This window comes from Calonectris borealis, chromosome 3 (genome assembly GCF_964195595.1).
Source record: "Calonectris borealis chromosome 3, bCalBor7.hap1.2, whole genome shotgun sequence".
Taxonomy (NCBI): Eukaryota; Metazoa; Chordata; class Aves; order Procellariiformes; family Procellariidae; genus Calonectris; species Calonectris borealis.
The window spans coordinates 106217476-106238366 of record NC_134314.1 but is presented as its reverse complement, the minus strand read 5'-3'; the positions used below and the strand labels follow the sequence as shown (position 1 = coordinate 106238366).

Below are 20891 nucleotides of genomic sequence, written 5' to 3'. Positions count from 1 at the left end.
ACAACCCATACTGCTATCTTTGTTTCTCAACAAAGAAATCTTAATCTTGTGGCAGGTTAAAACATATGGGGTAAAGAAACAGCACAACAGCTTGCTCTCTCAAGCATAACCCCCCCCATAACCTCACCGCTGCTTATGCAACACTACAGTTTTAATAATGAGAGAGAAAAACACATCATCTTCAGATGTGTCCCTCTCTCCTGGGTTGGATGCCATCGTAGCAAGCCATGCAGATCCTTTTCTGCTGGGAAGATGCGCGACAAGCTAACACAGAAATCTGTTGCGTCTGTCAACAGGCATTAGAAAGGTTATAGAGGTACCAAAGCCTCTCTAAAACCTGAGTGAAGTTTTGGTCCCATTGAAGTCACCGACAAAACATTCCCATTGCTTTCAAAAGGGCCAGGAATTTACCCCCACACTTGTAAGCACAGAGAGGATTTTCAGCACAAGAAAACTGTCTCCAGCCTCTCTGCCTCCTGTTCTAGGTGAATTTAGTTTGCCAACAAAAGGCTCTTCAGCTTTCAGCAGTTATTTTGTGAACATTCAGGGAAGAAGAACTCCTTTCAAATCCCCATCAGGATCCTTTGAATGAAATCCCAGGTTATCATGTATCACCACTGAAATCAAATATGTAAATAGATGTGTGTTGTGTTTGGAAACTTCTCAGGTATGTACTTTGCTATTCTGCTTACACTGGAATGTAAGAAAAATACTCCTAGTGTCTTTCATCTCTCTCCATGAAGGGCTGCTCCTCTTTCAGCTAGGAATCATAAGCAAGAATTGCAAGTACAATCGCCTATCTCCTCTTACAAAAAAAAAAAGAAAAGAAAAGAAAAAAAGGGGGGCAAAAAGGAAAACCAGGGAACACAAACCCTTCTCAATGGCAAAGTAAGACCTGACTTGCTGGCACTGTTCAGCTGAGTTTTTATGGCTGCAATGACCTCAGTGATTTAAAACAGATCAGATTAATCTTCTGCCGTTCAGAAGACTGACCAACAGTTTTCCTTGTAACAAAGACCTCTTTTGTCTTTCATTTCCCAATCTTCTTCTGGTTGCATGCTACTGAAGTGATATCTTCAGAAGCAATCTGTAACAAGAAACCTCTCCATCGGCAGGTTGAAGAGGCAGACATGATCACAAGTCCAGCTCCACTACTTGTATATCGTATTGCTTTACACAGAGAGATCGGGATGCTGACTGCAGTGCCTAAAAACCCCTCAGCAGTCATCATACCCCCAAAACCCAAATAACCTTGAATAATTTTTATCTAAGAAAACATTTTACCTTCTCTTCTTAACAGTAGATTAGCTCTAAGGTTAGATGTATGTGCATGTGTTTGAGAAAGTCTATGTATGTTTAGTATTTTTTTAAAATCCTTCCTGGCACCTTTCTCATGAATTTCACTTGCACTGACAGCCCAGCCAGCAGGATTAAAACTGGCTTCACAGTGTTATCTCAGTGCCAATGTACTAATGAGCTATATTTAAAAAATATATATTGTGCAGACATACTTTTATTGAATCCATCAGACTCACCAAAAAAAATTACTTCTGTTATAAATCTATCCTCCCCATCAACGTACAAGAGGAGCTTGGCATGCCTGCACGCAGCTGCGCACGCTCCACATCTCTCCCTCCTCCCAGCGCCAGGGCTTCCGCAGGCACCGAAGCCGAGGCGGCAGGTGGGACGGAGGCATCCTTAAAGCCCCGGCGGGACCTGCCGCCCATGGGCAGGAGACCCCTGCGCCCATAGGTGCTGCGCAAGTTGGGCGCAGAAAGTGGCGCTCCTCCAGCAACATCGAAGGCAGAGAAGGCAGCCAGCCCCTGCGAGAGCCACAGGACAGTGGTCCTGCAGGGACAACCTGGGTCAGGTCCGCCCAGACCCAGGGAGACCAGGGCAGTCTTTCTGGGACCCCAGATGGCAGCTCCGGTGAGGATGGATCGTGATTAAGCCTGATCCTTGGACAGAAGCACAGGTATACACTTTCAATGCTAGAAATCAGGCTGGTATGTTTATAAGGCTAACCTCTCCAAGGAAACGGACTTAATACTTATTTTAAGGTGAGCTGCGGTTACCCATCGAATGTCTGTGTCTGTAAAATTATGCCATTCACTAAACGTCAGTTCGGTACAGCTTGCACTGTCGGCAAACACGCTCATCACAAACTCCGACTTGTGCCTTTAGTGCTGGATGAGTTGAGCTGTGTTTTAAGCCCGTGAATACGCATCTGCATTTTAATTTTCTGTGTAGAAGGGCTTCTAATCGCAAGTATTGTTATGAAATCCAAGAGGATGGCTGGAAATCCCTTGGATATATCCTGAGGATTATACACTGCCACGGCGATGCAACACTATACAAAAATCTACTTTACAAAAAATGTACCACTGCAGAACAAAGCTGCGCCGGAGAGAAAAAAAGACACAACTGGAAAACATTTTGAATTATTTAAAGAACTAAGAAAACTTTCCCCAAATCCAATTTTCTCCAACAGTGTCACAACAACCACAAAGCCGTCATACATGACAAACTTGGTGGTGTTGAAATCAAGGAAATGGCAGCAAAAAGACATTCTCAGGCTATTTCACAATTCAGTTTAAGCTGTTCATACTGCTGTGTTTATATGCCTCTCTACCTTACCACAGAATAATCCAAGTATCATTTCTCTTGTTTTCAAGTCAAATGTTTTATTTCCCCTCTTATTCACCTGCAGGGTTGTTCAACCAACTGGAAGTGAATGTATGCGAGGTAAGTGGTAAAATCAGTCTGAATATTTAGTAGAATAACATGGCAAGAAGCCTACCACTCTGCTTCAGAAAAAGAGCATAGGCATTGGCTTCACTTTAAACACAGTCCTGCTGAAGTCATCCTATGAGCTTTCCTATGTAGCCATGTGCTTAAAAGCTTTCCTGCCTCAGAGCCCCTAGCAGTGAGGGAGAACAGAGTGAATCCGGTCCTCATGAAGCTCCTCAGGAGGGCTCACGGGACCAAATCCTTCATGCACCTCACACTTGCAGTGCGATTTTTGTTACTGCCTTCTCAACCTACCCAACCTGTGTTTTGGAGAGGGCTCCTCTGTGTAGGAGCAACGGTGGGTAACAGCTTTCATGCCTATACTGTTAGTGGCCTTCCAGTTCCAACTCCTGGTGAGAAAGATGAAAACAAGCTCTATCCCAGCCGAAACCAGGACACAAGCGTCAAGTTTCTGCGAGCATGTAGAGATCCACCTGCTGCGCTGAGCTCGTCCCATTCATCTCAAGCTGGCCAATGGATGGCCACCTGCTACTAACGCTCTCCAGGCCTCCCCAGCCTGGATTAAATTCTAGTCTAGATAGAGCCATCCACTCTCCCCCAAAAATTTCCTTTTTAAAATGGGAAGAGAGTACAGTTTTAACTGACAGAAGTTGGTTAACGTAGATCCCTCGCACAGAGATCAAATTAAATAGTCCGTCCCACAGAACCCAGTAGGGCAGCGGTCTTTGCTCCGTCATGGATGACTGTACTGAGCAAGAGTATACTATAAACCATGTCCTAAGCTGCTTTTCCTGTTAACATGGACCTAGAAGGGGTAGTGTCCTACTGCCATAGGTCTGGAGCACAAAGTACTGGCTGTTACCTATAGCTGCAGACTACTGCACATAAGGCGATGTACCTTTGAACTGCTGTCTCCTGAACAAACCTTGAACTATCCTTTTCCTCCCTCTATCTGCATACTTATACAGCCCCATGACCACAGTTTTTAACTGCACATCTGTCATTCATCGCAATTGGTGGTAGCTCTTTTACTTTTGCTGCCTCATCTCACTTGGAGCTCTCCCATAATTTCATTCCTTTAAACCACTCAGCCATTTCCCCTCTTCAATTAGTCCCTTAAAACTTTCCTTCCTCTTTAAGCTTATGATTACTCTTTCATTAGACCATTTTGTGGTGCCCTCTAAGGAGAACAAAATGAAATAAACACTCCCCCCCCCAATTACACTGTCATGTTCTGTACAGTGGAATAATGTACAACTTGTAAGAAGCCAAGCCAATGTACAGATTGATAATGAAGGTAACACCATCAAGTTTCACTCTCTTCTGGAAGGGGAAGAGAGTAAAATTCATATTTTACTTGTCATAAAATATACAAAATTAAATAGGCTTCTGCAAATGAAAGTTGCCTATGAAAATAGTTTCCAGGTCTATGGTTTTAATTACTACATAAATGAATGGAAAACAGGATTAAGGAATTTGGACAATTGTTACACATCATATTTGGAATCAGCATTTTTTTCAGCTACAATAGCATGAAGGCATAATCCAATAAAGTCCAACTGAACTGGATCCAGCTTCTCCCTGAAATTTCGGTTTGGTAGACAAGAATCTGAAATCATTCTCCAGCAGCACTCACATGGGACTGAAACATGCAATATCAGGGTGATTTTGCAAAGCTTCCTCATTTCTTCTCAGGCTTTGGATTTTAAGATTTGCACAGATTTAAAATGTTTATGAGTTCCAGTCATTCAGCTTTGCTCATTTACCAGCTCCGTTTGTAAACAAGATTTCAAGCACCGATTGAACCATGGACCACGATCTCCTCTAAAAGAGAAGTCCTCTGAGTAGACAAAGCGATCTGGGTACAAAAGCAAAGCATTCACAGGAGCAAAAGTGTTAAAACTGCTCTTGTGCTCTTGTAAGAATCTATTCATGTTTGCAAACCCAAAGGCTTGGGGCTTTTCATCCATGGCTAGCGCAGACCTTTCATTTTTTCCCCCCTTCCTTTTTCTGTTTTTCTTTTACTGCCATGCACATTGATTTTAGCCTGAATAAACTGCCCATGACTGACTGTTCTTTACATGTCTTCGTGTAAGTCAATTACCCAGGAAGAATTTAGCATGCTGTACCAAATCATTCAAGCTTTTCTTTCTCAAGCTTAAAATCTCTCTAACTCTTTTCTCCTTCACAGGCCTGCTCTTCATCTCCAGCTGGACTGAAATCCGGTAAATATTACACTTACAAGGTAACAGGTCTGGAATGTCAAGCATCTAGAGCTCAGCAGAGTCTCTTCTTGGCATCTCAACGTATGTCCTTTATTGCCTAGTGCCAAACACTATTCGACTGGCTTTATTCAATTCAAATGAAGATATTAAATCCCAGGACTGTATAAACATCATTTACCAATCAAAACCATAGTTAAAAGAAATGCCTTCCTAAGGGAAGAAACAAGTGCTGTTTGCCTTTTTAGAGCCCTGAAAAGCCCAGTGTCTCGAATAAATCTTTCAATCTGGAATATATGTTTACATTTTTGTTATCAACCTGCATAAACAAAATCCAAGAGAAAGAAGATAAAGGCTGGTTTGTCATGCTTTGTCCTCCTATAGGAGCCTTCCCTGTGATATTATCATCTGTACAACAGCAAGGACCAACGCATGCAAACCTCTGACATTTTATAACAAGGTTTACAGAATAGCACTGACAGCCAGCGGATGGCCTTTCCCGGATGGAGGGTCTGGCACACATTTGACCACTGCCCTGCTTATACATAATTAGCCTTACCATTGAATGAATTACGGAAGCCAGACTGAAGCATCTGCTCTAAGCTATCTTGCACAGCTACGAAGGCAGAAGAGGATCCATCTACCTGGCCTTTTCCTTACATGTGAAAGATACTGCTGATATTGAAGAATAAGAACAGAACCATAAAGCAACAATTAAGTTCAAATTCTCTTTATAATCAATTATATTAATTGATTAATTAATTTATAATTAATTATATAATTATTGAATGGCACCACACAGCATGGCTTGGGAAGGAAAACTCCAAGCATTTCTCACATGCTAACCTAGGGCTGTGTCCATACAGGCTCAATCTCGACAAATGCCAACTTCCAAGTACTCTGTTCAGAACTGCAAGACCCCCTAAGGCTGGAAGAGCTCTTCTGAATTTAATGTTTGCTCCTACTAACTTAGCTGCATGGATTAGATGCTTCATGTCCAGCACAAGAAGTTTGGAAGAGACAGGATTCTCAGCTTAAAAACTTCTCTCCCATGTGCAATGGCTGGCCATGCCTACATATCAACACATACTTAGCTCTGAATGGTATAGCTGGCTACATTGTAAAGACTTCTTTAAGTGAGATGCACTGACTTGTTCAAGGAGCATTTATAGATCAGGATGGGGAAAAATGGTCATACAGTGTGTAGAACTCAAAATGCAGGTAAGAAATAAACCCACCTCTCTCCTCCTTCCAGAGCAATCTGTGGTCTCAGAACTTTCTCAGTGGCATTGGAACTAAATGTAAATGGATTTTCCTCTTACTGCAAATTACAGAACTGTCCACCTAAACGATTTACCTGGCTGAAGCTGTAACACTGTTGAATTAGTAGTGTCTGTGAAAGGAGCAAAGAAGACCCAACTAAGACATCTACATAATACGTGGAAAAGCAGAGGTGTAATATTTCCTCCGAGAGGTGGTGTTAATAACAAAAGTCATCTTACTCAGTGATAGAAAGTTTACCTCAAATATAACTTTACTAATCTACATATAGGCTATATGGTGCTCATGTATCTCAAGGCAGAAAGTTATGCCTCAGAAGCATGAAAGCCCACTCTCCTCATGTGCGAGGAGTGCATTTCTCTACCGAAGCTAAGGAAAGAGGACTACTCCATAATGACATGCCTGTAGGACAGCTGCAGTAAGGCTAAACAGAATAGTAAAAAAACCCCATACATTAAACCACCAGCTAAAGAATCATTTTACCATTAAGCCTGGCCACCTAAGCTGCTCACAGGTAACGAGACCCTACTGGCAGGTAAAGAGAGATTGCCATGTGTACAGAGGACAGTATCTTGCCATGGTCTGCCACAGCCACCAGCAGGGAAGGGCAAAAAGATTCCCACCTTCTCCTGTTGTGAAGGAGAGACAGCCAAGGCAATAGATAGATCTTAGCTCAATATTAGACATGAGAGAAATATATTGTGAACTAATGGCTCCACTTCAGTCTCTCCTTGTTGATACCAGACCTGGAACTGCGTGGCCCTGGACCGAAATGCAGGTTTTACCTCTCAAAATACAAAGTAGAAACAAGCAAAATCCCTTTGAATCCCAAAAGACACCAATACTCAGTACAGACGCTTATGCAAGAACCTCTGACTAGTGGCAAAATGTGGGAAAACCATTGCTTCTCAGACCCATTTGAACATTTTTTTGAACCCAATGCGAGAAATGTTCTAGATACCAATGGCTGGAAGTGATTTATTCCAACAGTCGTCTTTTTACTCAAAACCACCCGTTTCCGGTCTGATCTAAATTGTGGTCTCCAACCTTTACTGGTCCAAGGACATTAAGAGTGAGTAAATAATGCCGTTGTGAGCAAGTGAGAACCTCCCCAGAGAGCTCCAGAACTAAAAATTTAAAAAATTTAAAAAATTAAAAAAAAAAAAAAATTTAAAAAAAAAAAAAAATTAAAAAAATGTAGTGCCAAGAAAACTATAGACAAGAGTTTGAGCTTTTCAAGTTCTAGTATTTGTTATTGCTATTACAAAACTTTGCTATTCTTTTTTTTTTAAAAAAAAAAGAAGGTATTTTTCTGAAACATTTCAGGCTAACATAGTAAGATGTCCTAGACAGGACAGCTTTCCGAGTTTTAAAACCATCCCATTTCAAATATTGGTTAATGTAAATCTGGAAAGTTGCCTTGTCTGGAGTAAAATCACATACAGATTGAAAAAGGATTAAGTATTTTGTTACAATACATATACTTTTTATATTTTAACCTTCTAGTGTCTGGAAAGGAAAAGGAGACTTGGGGAATAAGAACAGAGAATGGTACAGTTCACTGCGACGGCTGCTGCTGCAGATACGTACTCATTTTTCACAACACACAAGGTAACACAGGGCATTACAGACACTCGACTGTTACTTTATAGTGTGGCCCCTCCTTGTGACAGGTTAACACATGAGGAAATGGCACAAGTTCATACCATAGTGGGCACTCAGTTCTTGTCTGTGCTATTCATAGCCGAGTGTTCGGGTTTACAAGGCTAGACTAGTTTTCCTGTGTCCAAATAAAACAGTTAGATAGATCCAGTTGGATTTTCCAAAGCACAAGATAAACATCTTTCCCCAAGACACTACAAATATCGATCACTCCGAGTGTGGGCACCTGCTTCAGATTCATCTGCAGAGGACTGGCTTTTAGATATACATCACCAAGACTGAGTTTCCGATTCCTTTTTATTGGTGAGTTTTATCACACACTGAAGTGTGTTATCATGAATACAAAACCGTGATGCAGGACAGCTCTGCACCAGAGGTACCTGAGCAACAGGGGTACGGACACACACCACGAGTGGGCTCACAGTATTGCCAAGACAATGGAACTACACCCAAGCTTAACAACAGATGACTTTTTGCCTGCTATTTTTAATGCTGATTTTTGTTCAATTAGTTTCAACCCTTTACCACTACCTGAAGTTTCACCTATTTTGTTTTACAATTTTTGCAATAATTGCAAAAAAAATTGGCTTCATATTTGCAGGCAACTTACTTTCTGCTTTTTTGGGCACGCATAAATGTTTGAGACAAAATTCGCTGGAGAAAGAGGCGTGCATACAAACACACACACACGTATATGCACATGAAGAAACCAAAAATATAAAAGAATATATATTTCAGACTTACAAGATGATATCCAACTAAATATTAGAAAAAGATGTTCTGACCATTTATGATTCATAAGTATCCAAAACTAACGCAGACTCCAGACAGAGATCACATTCAGTGAAAGAGCTCCACAAATTGCATCATACAACACCGTGACTGCGATAATGAATATGGATAGCAATTACAGAGTCAACGTCTGCATTTCTTAAAGATCAAAACAGACTAGGAATGCATCAGTGGCTTCTCAGAATAACCTAAAGAATGATTTGAAAACACATTAGTTCAAAGGAGCATGAAAACTATGGTGGCTCTTCACAGCAAGTTTTAAATTTTCTGCTCTACATGCATTATTAGTCATACTTCCTACTGGTGGGGCTCTGCAGGTATTCAGCTGACCTGTGCCTACAGAAGCAGGGCTCCAGAAATAGTCTTTACTGCTTTAGTCATATGACAGTGGCACAAATTACACAGGATACTTAAGCTTCTTAAGAACTATATTCAGAGGGAATATCACACTGGAAAGTAGGTTGTGAAAAAGGGAACTGTCCAGAGAGTTTGCTGTTGAGTTGGGTGTTTTGTTTGAAGTACTGGTTGCATACCCTGGAGGCAGAGTCCTTCTAAACACTGATACAAAAGAACACGTCGCAGTGAAATATCGTACATATTTACACAAAACACAGTATGCTTAAAGGCTATTCTAGCTCTACCCAACCCAAGGCTGATCTACTATCAAAAGGAAAAGCTCCACATTTCAGAGGTGGAACTTCAGAATTCACAATGAAGGTGTCTTCAAAATGCACATGCAAATTACATCTGTAATGAGGAAGTGATGCCTTTTTCCTGGCTTTGTATATTTGATACACAGATACTGTAACACTACAGGATCACACATTCAAATGAGAAGTATAGGACACCAGCTAACCAGCCTATAGTCATGCCAAGTAACAAAGAACAAATAATAGCCATTTTCAAATTTACACAACAACAGGTTATTTTACATACACAAAAGCATTACTGGAACCAAGAAGGTGCAAAACCATAATAAGTAGTAATCAAAAACATTAAAACGACTGAGAAAATAATCCAAAAGACTGGTTCAGCTGCAAGGACATGGCAAGACAACAAGGACTGACAGTGTATGGCAGATAAATGAGTTCTCACTGCAACACTGCAGCAAAAATAATGTGCTCTCAGACTGCAAGGAAAGGTGAAAGTAAGTCTTTTACTACAGAAATTAACTGGGATCACACACAGAAAAAAAAAATCTTCCTTTCAGTGCTGGACATCTCTTTCCATTAGGATAGTGTCAAAATGGAGAGAAGGCAGAGCTAAGCAAAGAGATCTAGCGGCTCAGAGTCTGAGGAAAGACAACAAAAACTGAATACCTATATGAAAAGTAATGGAATGGGTCAAAACTCAACCATACAGAGACATCTGAAGCACATAATCATCAAAAAATGAGATCAATTTTTAGGGCAGTAATACCATTACCTTAGAGTCCACCTTGCTCACTAAGAGAAATTATGGAACTGCTGCATTACTTTTTTAGGCACTTCTGGCCTCAGGATGATAAAAACTGAGAAGACAATTAGTGGTCCAGAAAGAGTAAAGTGAAGAATTGATCCCCGCCCCTCCCCCCCCAAAAAAAAAAAAAAAATTAGCATCTTTTTAGACTGTGATATTCAGTGTAGTTTTCTATTTGGTTTGACGTGGTTCCATATTTCACCTAACTGTAGCTGGCAGTTAAGTGTCTATTTTAAAGCAATAAGCCAGGTGGCCTCTAAAAGTAGTGCAAATGGCAGCTTCCAAAAACTTTTACACTTGGCCTTTACAAGTAGACTAAATGAAAAAGGACATGCCAGCAATGGTGGGGAAACAGACCGCTTGCCAAGCAGATCCTTTGTGACCTCATCTTCTACCACACCATGTATATAGCTGAGCTCTTAACTACACTGTCTAGAAGGAAAGAGTAATCAGTGACTTCTCACATAGAAACACCAACGAGTTTTGGGGAGATTAAAAATGGCACACTTACCCTCCAGATTTGCCACTTATAAAAATTAAAACTTTGCAGTTGACTTCAAAAAGGAATTAAAAGAAATACAATGCAAGCACAACAGAAGTAGATTCTGCTCTCAGCTCAGCTGGAATAAATCAGGGCAGTTCCCCCTGCAGTGGACACAACTGCTTGAAGTTTTGGCAGCTAAGGATCCAGTTCATGAACATATAGTTCATTTTGAAAATAAGTTAACGAAGTGCTAATCTAACAATTAGGTGAAGAGCACCTACTTATGATAAACCACATCTCCGGTTAAACTGTGGCACTGCTTGCCTAAAGCACTGCAAACACATAATGCTCCCTTCTCCCCTGCCAGCTGCGCCAAGGGTGGAGGGAAGGACACCTGGATACAGCAAGGGAGCCACTGTGACTTGAAGCAAAAGGGAAGAGAGAGGAAAGGTGAAAAAGATGAGCTCATGTGCAAAGTAACATAATCCATGGGATCAAATATACGCCACTGGGAAAAAATGGTGCTCGGAAATCACTAATAATTGGAGATGAAGCACCACTGTCCTAGAGACCTGGGCCAGGTACTGTGCTTGCATGAAACTCGACTAGTCCCTATCCAAAGAATCAAAGCCCAAAGAATCCAGAATATTATGTTTCTCATAAATATCAATTGTATGCTCTGGAATAGCAAACCTAGCCAATGTTGTACACTCAGTCAGAAAGATGATACGGCTTGTTTTGATTTCTTGAAAAGAGCATGAAAAAGTTACTTCTTAATTCATTTGGTTATTTTAAAATAGAGGCCTGAGAGAAAATGCTTAGAAGTTATTTCTCCATTCTTTTCATAGCTTCCATTTTTTGAAAGAGCATCAAAACCTAATTCCATTGAAAAAAGGAACAACAATAATAATGCAAGATGGAGAGGGTCAGAGCTGAGCTCTATTCTTCTCATTTGATAGCCTCCTGTAGGCATCTGTGGAGACCCCTGACTAAAAGATACTACAGAATGCTACTCATCATCCCTCGGATTGATTTTTAAAACAAAAAAAAGGTAGGATCGTGATACTGTTCAAATTTGACAAGTGACTTTCACACACAGCCAGCAATTCAGTTCACTGTTGGCAATTTCGACAGAAGGGATTCCCAAGGTCTGTCTCGCTTCTCCAAGTATGTAGCAAGCTACAAACCAATTAATTGACCAGTTGGTGAACAAGGGCCACAGCACAATATAAAAAACCCCAGACACAGACCATGATCAGAGGTACAATGCATTCAGTCCCTCTCTCCATTCTTCTACCTTTCTTATACAAGCAATGCAGGTCTAATGCACAGCCTTGGATGCAAAGGACTATGGATACCTGCACATCTTTCTACCTAAACTTTTGAAAAGATCTGCCAAATTAACATATTACTCCTTATCTACTTTACTGTTCCTTATTGCTTCTAGTAGCAATTACACTTACATATAAGAAAAGATAGTTTTAAATAGTGTCAAGTACGTAGTACCAGAAGGTTGGAATAGAGCAACCTATGCTATCTGTTAAAAAAAAGAAAGAAGGCAGTGAGGGGAATAAGAAGTAGTGAGGAATTAAAGACAGAACAAGAGTGGAAAAGTATTCAAACAAAGTATTTGTTAGCACCTGGAAGAAAACAAGGAGTTGAGTAACAGCTCACATGGACTTGTCAGAAGCAATTAGTGTCCAAACAACCTGAAGTGCCTTCAGGACTGAATAACAAGCTTTGCAAACAGAGGAGAAACCACAGATGACATTTATCTTGACTTCAGTAAGTTTGGACACTGACACGCCCATCAGCAAATGAGCAAGATATGGTCTAGACAAAAAAACACAGTAGGTAGGCTGCAAGACTGGAAAACTGCCCTGAAAAAGCAGTTATCAGTGGTTCCTAGTTAAAATAGAAGCATCTACCCAACTAGGTGCTGCAGAGGAATGACATTACTACACAGCTATAAAACACAGACTAACGAGTAAATTTTGCGTTGCTCAGCCAAAAGAGACTCCTGAAGGTGTTACATAAAAACAGCCTTCAGGTATGTAAACAGCTGCCACAAAAAGCAGGGGAATGATCAATTTTCCATGTCCATGATGGATAAATCATGAGTAGTTCTGAGCTGCAGCAAGGAAGGTTTGTGCTAGATATCACGAAAAGCTTTAGACATCAAGGATAACAATGATGCACTAGAATAGGTTGCACTGGGAGGCTGTGGTGGCGACTGGAAGCCTTTAAGAAAAGGTTACACAAATAACTATCTGTAATATCATGGCTACACTCTACACTCTCTTCTAATGCAGGACCAACAGAGCAGCCTCTTGAAGTCCCTCCAGCTCTGTGTTTCTTCTGTGATAACTGGCTGTTGGCAAACAGCTTGCGTTCCTGAACAAGCTTTATGAATACATCTACTGATACCTATATGCGTCAGATATATTTATACAAAGTAATTCTGGAACATATGTCATTAGGTTAGGTCCCAGAGGGTGCAGATCAATACGTGAACTCTACTAACATCAACAGACCTGCCCTCCAGCCAGCCAGCGCCATGCCCAGTATGCAGCAAGGTAGTATCAGCTGGGAGCACGGAGCTGAAGCTGCCATGCACAGAGAGCTCCCACTGCAGCCAGAGTGAGCGACAGGCTTCTAAAACCCCTCCTGTGGGAATGATTTCTACACGCTATTAATTACAGACATACAGACAGATTAACTTAAAAATTTAACAATGTTTCTTCGAAGCATTCTGTTTTGTGGGTAATGCGCTTGAAAGTCTGCTGCAGCTATCCTGCAACTAGTTAATAAACCATAACAGCTCCTTAAGTTAAAGAGATAAGCCTTGTGTTAAAGGAATTTATACCAGGATACTTGAAATGTATAATAATGCAAGTATAATGAGTAAATTCTCTGTGGTATTAGTATCAAGTTCATGCTTAAAACAACACAGTAAATAATTACAACTGATACGCCATCCCCTAGTCTTGAATTCCCCAAACTAGGATGCTACGTTGTACAGTGCTTTCCTCCACTGGTGATTCATTATCTTGGGATAATGAATTGTTATATTGCTTGAAAAGTTATATTCAGTGTGAAGAGTGATGGCGAAGTTTTAGTAAAATTACTATGATATGCTTTTTTTTCCCCTTAGTCTTTGGCATTATTTCATGCTAAACTTTGAACTTGCTGCTTTCACTGATGTGCATTTCAAGTTTAAAGCGAAACAGTCCAATAGCTGAAGCCAAAAGTTTGACCTCCATTATAACTGTTGTAATCTTCTGGGAAAATATCCTCTTGACTCTAATTTCTCTTTTCAGACTCACCATGCTGCTGCTGAGAAATAATAGCTATTGGGGCCGTAAAGCCAAGATTAATGTCTGGCCCTGCAAAAAAAACCCAAACCAAAACAAAAAACCACCAGTAGCACTGAATGACACATGAAGTTTCTCCATTTCTCATGTACGATCACTTCCTAGATAAGCATGCTGGACTAGTGCAGCCGCAAGATGAAGAACGCTATCACATGAAGAAATGTTTAAGATCACATGAAAGTCTCTGGTTTTGAGCACACATGCCTTTTGCAGTGTAACTGATTATACCACAGAGCATCATTATCTGACTTGTCAGTTTAGACGGGAAGGTCTGTAGGGCTGGGAAAAGTACTGCGAGATCAACAGCGCCTCACGCAACAGGGTCCTGATCTCTCACTGGGGCTTGAGCAACTACTGTAACACAAGTATTACGGCATTCTTCACTTTGCCTCAATTGGATAGTGTTGTTAGATGGATGCAGCATGTTTCTATCAAGAAATATTTGGCCGTGCTTCTACTGGAGTGAAATGATCCCTGTAAATACATGGACAAATTGTGGTTGGCCCTTGGCTCCACACATCAGAAAACCTCTCTGTCAGCAGCTGCAATACGGGGTGAAAGTTGGCTGATGCACTAGCAGGACCAGAATGGGAGCAAAGAAAAGGATCTCTGTTACAGGAGCTGTGGAGAGCCCTGAGTCACTAAACGTGGGCAGTTAGAGCCTCCCCAGCTGGACTATTCCTACCCATGGATGTTTTACTTAGCACCTCTCAATAAGACGAAGGGGGGTGGGGGGAAGGAATATCCAGAGTGAACTTCTTTCTTTTTTCAATTTTTCCAGCATAGAAGAACAAGACTGCTTTCACGTAGAATTTTTTCTCTGGTTACATCAATAAAAGCTTCAAGCTCCTTGTCAAAAGTGATGAAAAAATTATAAGCACCACAGAATAGCTGCCACTGCCCTTGAACTAAGAGTGTTCATGCCTACCTGCTTAGCAGTCAGTACCCAAAAACGGTACCACTGCTTCATAACGCTAAAAGTAAGATGGGTATTTTGGTATTTACTTGAGGCTAACAAAGTCTCAAAGGCAGAAGGATCCCAGGCTCTCACAGGCTTTCCAACTTCCAGTCAGAAACATTAATTCTTACCAGAAAGACTGAAGGAGCAAATGTCATTTGTACTGCACACGTGATGTATTTGCTTTTGGTGGTATTGGCCGCTTTCAGCCAAGTCAGCCACCAGCAATTTTTGCGTCCGACCTGAGGAACATGAATTGCAACAATCCAAACTGGAAGTTTGTAAATCTCACCATACCCAGACTTTCCCAAAAGCAGATAAAACAAAGCCTCTTCCATATGTCAATCAAATTGTTTCTTCCACCTTGGAAAACTGCATGGGAGGATGAGAGAAGTTTCACCAAGACACTGAGGCTTCGTACTGCTTTGAGGTTCCCCATCACTGTTGATGCAAGTGTAGCAATCAGTTCCTCAGATGAGTTACCTTTTGTCACCAGTGGTTCTGTCAGTTGTGACTCTAGGTGAAGCCAGGAACCCCTTGTCATTTGCTGACTTTACTCAAGGTTCATGGTAAAAGCTGAACCACCACAGATACAGAGAAAAATATCACTTACGAAGGTGGCATGAGAATCCTTGGCATCTCCAGATATCTCTGAAATGCCTTAGGAAGAAGACAAGAGAACAGTGACAGGTTTAGGCATGTCAGAACTGGAGGCAGATAACAGAAAGCCTTCTCCACGGGAGTCATTTTCACACTGGGACCTCTTCTGAAACATGTCTGTGATGAAACCATGAAAGAGGATAGAAGCTTCCAAACTTCTTCTCGGAGGCTTAGAAGAGAAGTCTTCTCACTCGTATACTTCTGATAAAGGCCCCAACAACGGAGACCAAAGAATTAAGTTTAATTAGGTTTTACCAGGAAACCTGCAAAATTTCATTTCAATGAATACTCCACGAAATAAAGCATTTGGAGTGTTGCTGACAGCAACTTGTCTGCAGGTCTCCAAAGCCAGAATGCAATGCTGAAGCACTCCTCCTGCCCAACACTTCACCTCAGCAACAAGGGCTCAAGTACTCTGCAATACTCAGGGCTCCAAAACCAAACCCACAAATCCAAACATACCCAGAACTTTGAAAAAGGAAAAAAAAAAAAAAAAAAGATAAGGGAATCGGAACATTACAGCGTACATCCAACCCTAAATATGCTAAATATAACAGAACAGGATAAACCATAGACCTAGATCCTATTCTTAACAGAAAAATCATATGTGGCTGATTATACAAAAAGGGGATTTATACAAGGTGATAGGTGATAGTGATGGTGGCCAGGCATGTGGGAGCACCCATCTTCCCTTACTGGGTATTCAAAACTGCACACTGAGAAACTTGCGCTGGATTGCCCAGCACAGATTAGTATTTTTAATCTATTGCTATTTATAAGAGCAAGTTGCTCCCGCCTCCTTTTTTTTTTTTTCCCCTTTTTTTTTTTTTTTTTTTAAAAAAACAAGCGGGCCTCACTGCTCAGCTATTCTAACTGGAAGATTTAAAAGCGGTCAGGAAATTTCAGGACTGCGATTTAAAAGCGGTCAGGAAATTTCAGGACTGCCTTGCAGAGAGTGGAGGAGATGAAAGTGAGTCCCACGGCACAGGCTCTGTTCCTCTCGCCCCACCTCTGCCAGGAAGCGCTCCTGTTCCCCTGGCAAGCGGCGCAGCTGGCTGCCTTCTCCTGCTCAGCCAAGGGTCCAGAGAACAGCCTTTCCAAACTATTCCCTGGCTGGAGGAGGAAATGAAAGCAAGTCATTTTCAAGAAAAGCAGGTTGGATTGTCCAACCCTTTCACTCTGGGGAGGAAAAAAAAAAGAAGAAAAAGGAATTATACAAGAAGTAAAAGTGTAACAAAGAAGGGAAGGCAAAAGAAAACTACATTTTTTTGCGTTGCAGAGAAGTCAAGATTCACAGACTCAAAGCACAGGCAACACATCTTTAAATGATTAAGATAAAGACAGTGGGTAATAGATGAATGTTAGAGACAGAGGGAAGTGAAAGTTTTTAACCACATTAAAATTGTGCAGTCTTTCCTGCTTCCTAACAGTAATTACAATTAAAATTATTTACACCCTGGTCCAGTGTAAATCAGGAACAGAAAGCACAGAAATTGTAAACCTCTCTTCGGGAAAACTCTCCAGCCAGTAAAAGTTGTGCCACTAGCTGCCTGTGTGCAGGAAATGCACACCTGTCTGCCCATGTGGAGGTGCTCAGCTTTCAACTCCTTCCTCTACTTTTCACCCCAACTGGCCTAGGAAGCTCCCAGACAGGTTGCTTCTGAAGATTCCCAAAATGCTTCATGGACTCCATGGGAAACATGGCTGCTCACTGAGACCAGAGATTACTACTGAGATGGACATGGAAGGCTTAGGAGTTGCAGAACAAACCGTACAATACAAGAAAGCTTGGAGGAGCTCATCTGCAGAGCTTCATGTACAACTAGCCACAAATCATACTATCAAATCATGGCTATCAGAGAGAAGATTAATGTTGAATATCTGGTCATTCACTTTTATATAGTAACTTGTCAAAAATAGATTGTTCCCTGAAGATATTTGCTAGCGTTAGCTCCAGGTTAGCGTTAAGAGGATGGACTCAATGAGAGTATCAACTCTTATTATTTAAGTACAGATATTCCTAATTCCAAGGTCCTTTTACTAACTCCCTATTACTAGGATGAGTTATGATTCATCGTGCCCTCTACACTATTTTTAACAAAAGTGAAATTTCTTTATAGGTTAAGGGCTCAGACCTCTGGGTGAGGTAGGAGGAACACCTCCACTAACTACTTTGCAACATGGAGTCACCAACAGAGTCAGTGACTTGGAGGTCTCCCATGTCTTGTGCTATTGAACGGGGAAAAGAAACCCAAAACCATTATTTGCCTTCCAAAATTATGGTTTCTGGCAACAGAACTAACCTCACAGCTGGAGTGTCTGGCCCCTTGCTTCTTTGAGGGAAGAGCTGCCAACTATACGAGAACTAGATAACCCACCACCACCTACTTCCTCCTCTATAGTTAGGAGCTGTGGGTGGCACCGCTCCCACCAGCACAAGGGCAACCAACTCCGTCAGGCCACACCTTTATATCTGGTTCCTGCTGAGATATGGTAACTCTCTGAACAGCTGGTTTCTAGAGACCCCTTGTTTTAGGCCCCCGGCACTTTAACAATTAAGCACCCTCAAGGAGCCAGATGTAGGTACTGGTTTACTTTGAAGATGGAACTGAGGTGCTTCGGTTACCCAGATGTGACAGGAAAGATTCATAGCTTAGGTAGAAGTGATCACCTCATGTTCTGCACCAAATCAAGAAGTCCCAAAGAACTGCACACATTCAGGTTTAGCATTATGAAGGAGACAGTCATACAAAGATGAATACAACGAGCTGAATCGATTGGACAGAAGTGTTTACAGAGAAAACTGGAAAGGATAATGGACGTACGCTTAGTTTGCTGGACAGGTAGAAATGACACAGTTCCACAATCAACAAATAAGACCACTCAGGTCAGAAAACTGTCTGTGACAGAAACCGAATGCAATCATAAAAGGATAAAATTAAAAAATGCAACTATGTATTACAAACAAAAGTAAAAGTAACAGCTGCTGAAAACTACTATACATCAGAAAATAAGAACTGCAGATAACAGATGAGAAAAAATCTAGGGGGCATACCAGCTTGATGGCCAAGAAACTTAAAGATGAGATTTACTTAAGTACTAAGGAAGCTTCACAGTGATAGTCATCCATTACAAGATAAAAACTGTTGAAATAATAATACAGAAATATGAAATATACTTCTGTAGATAAAAAAGCCAGGCAATCATAAGATGAAAAGAGGATTTTTTTTTTTATTCCAGCAGCAACTCAGAAGGTCTTAAAACAATAGCTACTACAATCAGACATTGTAAAACAAGCAAGAGCAGATAACTTGCATCAAGACTTTTTAAAAAGCTGTCCAAAGAACAATCTAAATTATTAAAACTGGCTTTCAATAAATCCCAAACACTGTAAAATATCTTAAGGATTTGAGGCAGAACATGTTTGCTAATATACAATGCCTAACAGGGCAACTCATGCTATCTCACATATACAGTCAGCCTTATATTGATCCCAGAAAAAATATGCAAAGCACAGGAATGATAAGGGAGTATAACCAACATCAGCTCAAGAAAAACAGATCCCACTGGTCCAGGATCTTAGTGAGTGAGACCGGTAGTCCTGTTGGTAAGACAGCTGTTTGAACGTAATGTACTTGGGTGGCTGCAAGACATTTAAGCTGGTGCTACACAATGATCTCATTAGGAAACAGGAACAACAGGACACCAACATGGCCAGGCAGTAAATTAATCAAAGCCTTGCATTTTAAGGAGACTCAAAATACAATGGTAGACAGGAAACCGTGAGAGACAAGCTTCTAACAAGGTCCCATAAGGCTCATTTTACTGTACTCTACTATCTAATATTTTGATCATCACCTAGAGGAAAACTAAACCATTATTAACTAACTGCAGATGAAATAATGATATCGATGTGACAAATGATGAAGATGATGCATCACGAATACAGTGACTTGAATCTTGAATTATCAAGATGCAAATGTCAGTAGAACCAATATGAAAATATAACTCTAGGACAGAGAAACTAGACCATACTTACAGAGTATGGTCTCTCCATCCTGAGAGTCAGCACCTCTGAAAAGAACTTGGGGAGGGGGGGACCCTGGTGGATAATTACCCAAGCATGAATTTTTACTTCTCCTTGTAGAGCTCCCGGCAAAGTTACTGCTGAAATTAGCTGCATAAACTGTGTAATACTGAATTAGCGCAGAGTCTGCAACATGCATGTACTTGATAATGGCACAGCCACTGTTGAAATACTGCGTCCAATACCGTCGTCCACAATGTCAGCGGTATATGCATAAAGCAGAGGCGTTTCAGAGGGAAACCGTGAGAATAACTGAAGAGGCTAGGAAGTATCTCAAGGAGTACAGCATACTAAACTTAAAAGAGCTGTGGCTCGATCACAGTCTACGTATCTGAAACACGCTCAAAGGTGGGTAAAGCAGCCCATGCTGAGCTCCTGGCTGCCTCACTGCAGAGTCTTCCAGCAGTCATGCCAGCTTGCTCTCAGCCAGATCGGTTCCTGTCTGCAAAACTTCCTTCTCCTGTGGGTGCCTACACAATGCCCACAAATTTGATAACAGGTCTTCAAAATTGCACGTGAAGGTTCAAACCAGATTCAAATGCTAGAACTTGAAGCTAAACAACTTAAAACACAAAGATGCTTGTTTCTAGTGAATGTAATTAATCACTGGAATAATTTACCAAGCGTAGCGTGAACTCGCTTTCAAAAAGGAATTAATTCAGCAAAACTCAATGGCCTGGAAAATGCAGGTAGGGAGACCAGAACACCATCATGATGGCTTCCAGCTTTTTCAATCTGCAAGTGTCCACTCTACCATAACTCTACTAGAGCAACATCAGTCTCGTCCTTTCTAAAGTACAGTATGATATCAATTAGTCATTAGCTATGAGTGCGAACAGACCTGGAACGTTATACCCTGAGAAGAACATCTCATCCCTGCAGAGATGAGTATCTCCTTCAGTTGTACAGCAACATTATGTTCAATCAGAAACTGCTTGCAGGTCTGGCTGTTGTTATTGTGACATTGTAGTATTACCTTAGATTAAAAAAGTACCAAGCCCTTTGGTTTCATATCCCACATCAAATGGCTTGGGATCAAATCTCATCCCAACAGGACATAGGAAGTACCACATAGATAAAATATAAACCAAGCTTTTTTTTTTTTTAGAACAAACAAACAAAAACCCAACAACCTGTGGTGGATGTTGAGTCCTCCCAGGCT

General features: G+C 41.1%; 1 protein-coding gene across 1 annotated transcript in view; it reads right to left on the bottom strand.

Annotated features, from left to right (window-relative positions):
• The window catches only part of TGFB2 (transforming growth factor beta 2), a 63175-nt gene that overhangs the window by 31063 nt on the left and 11221 nt on the right, over positions 1-20891 (bottom strand). The gene's annotated exons all lie outside the window — the stretch shown is intronic.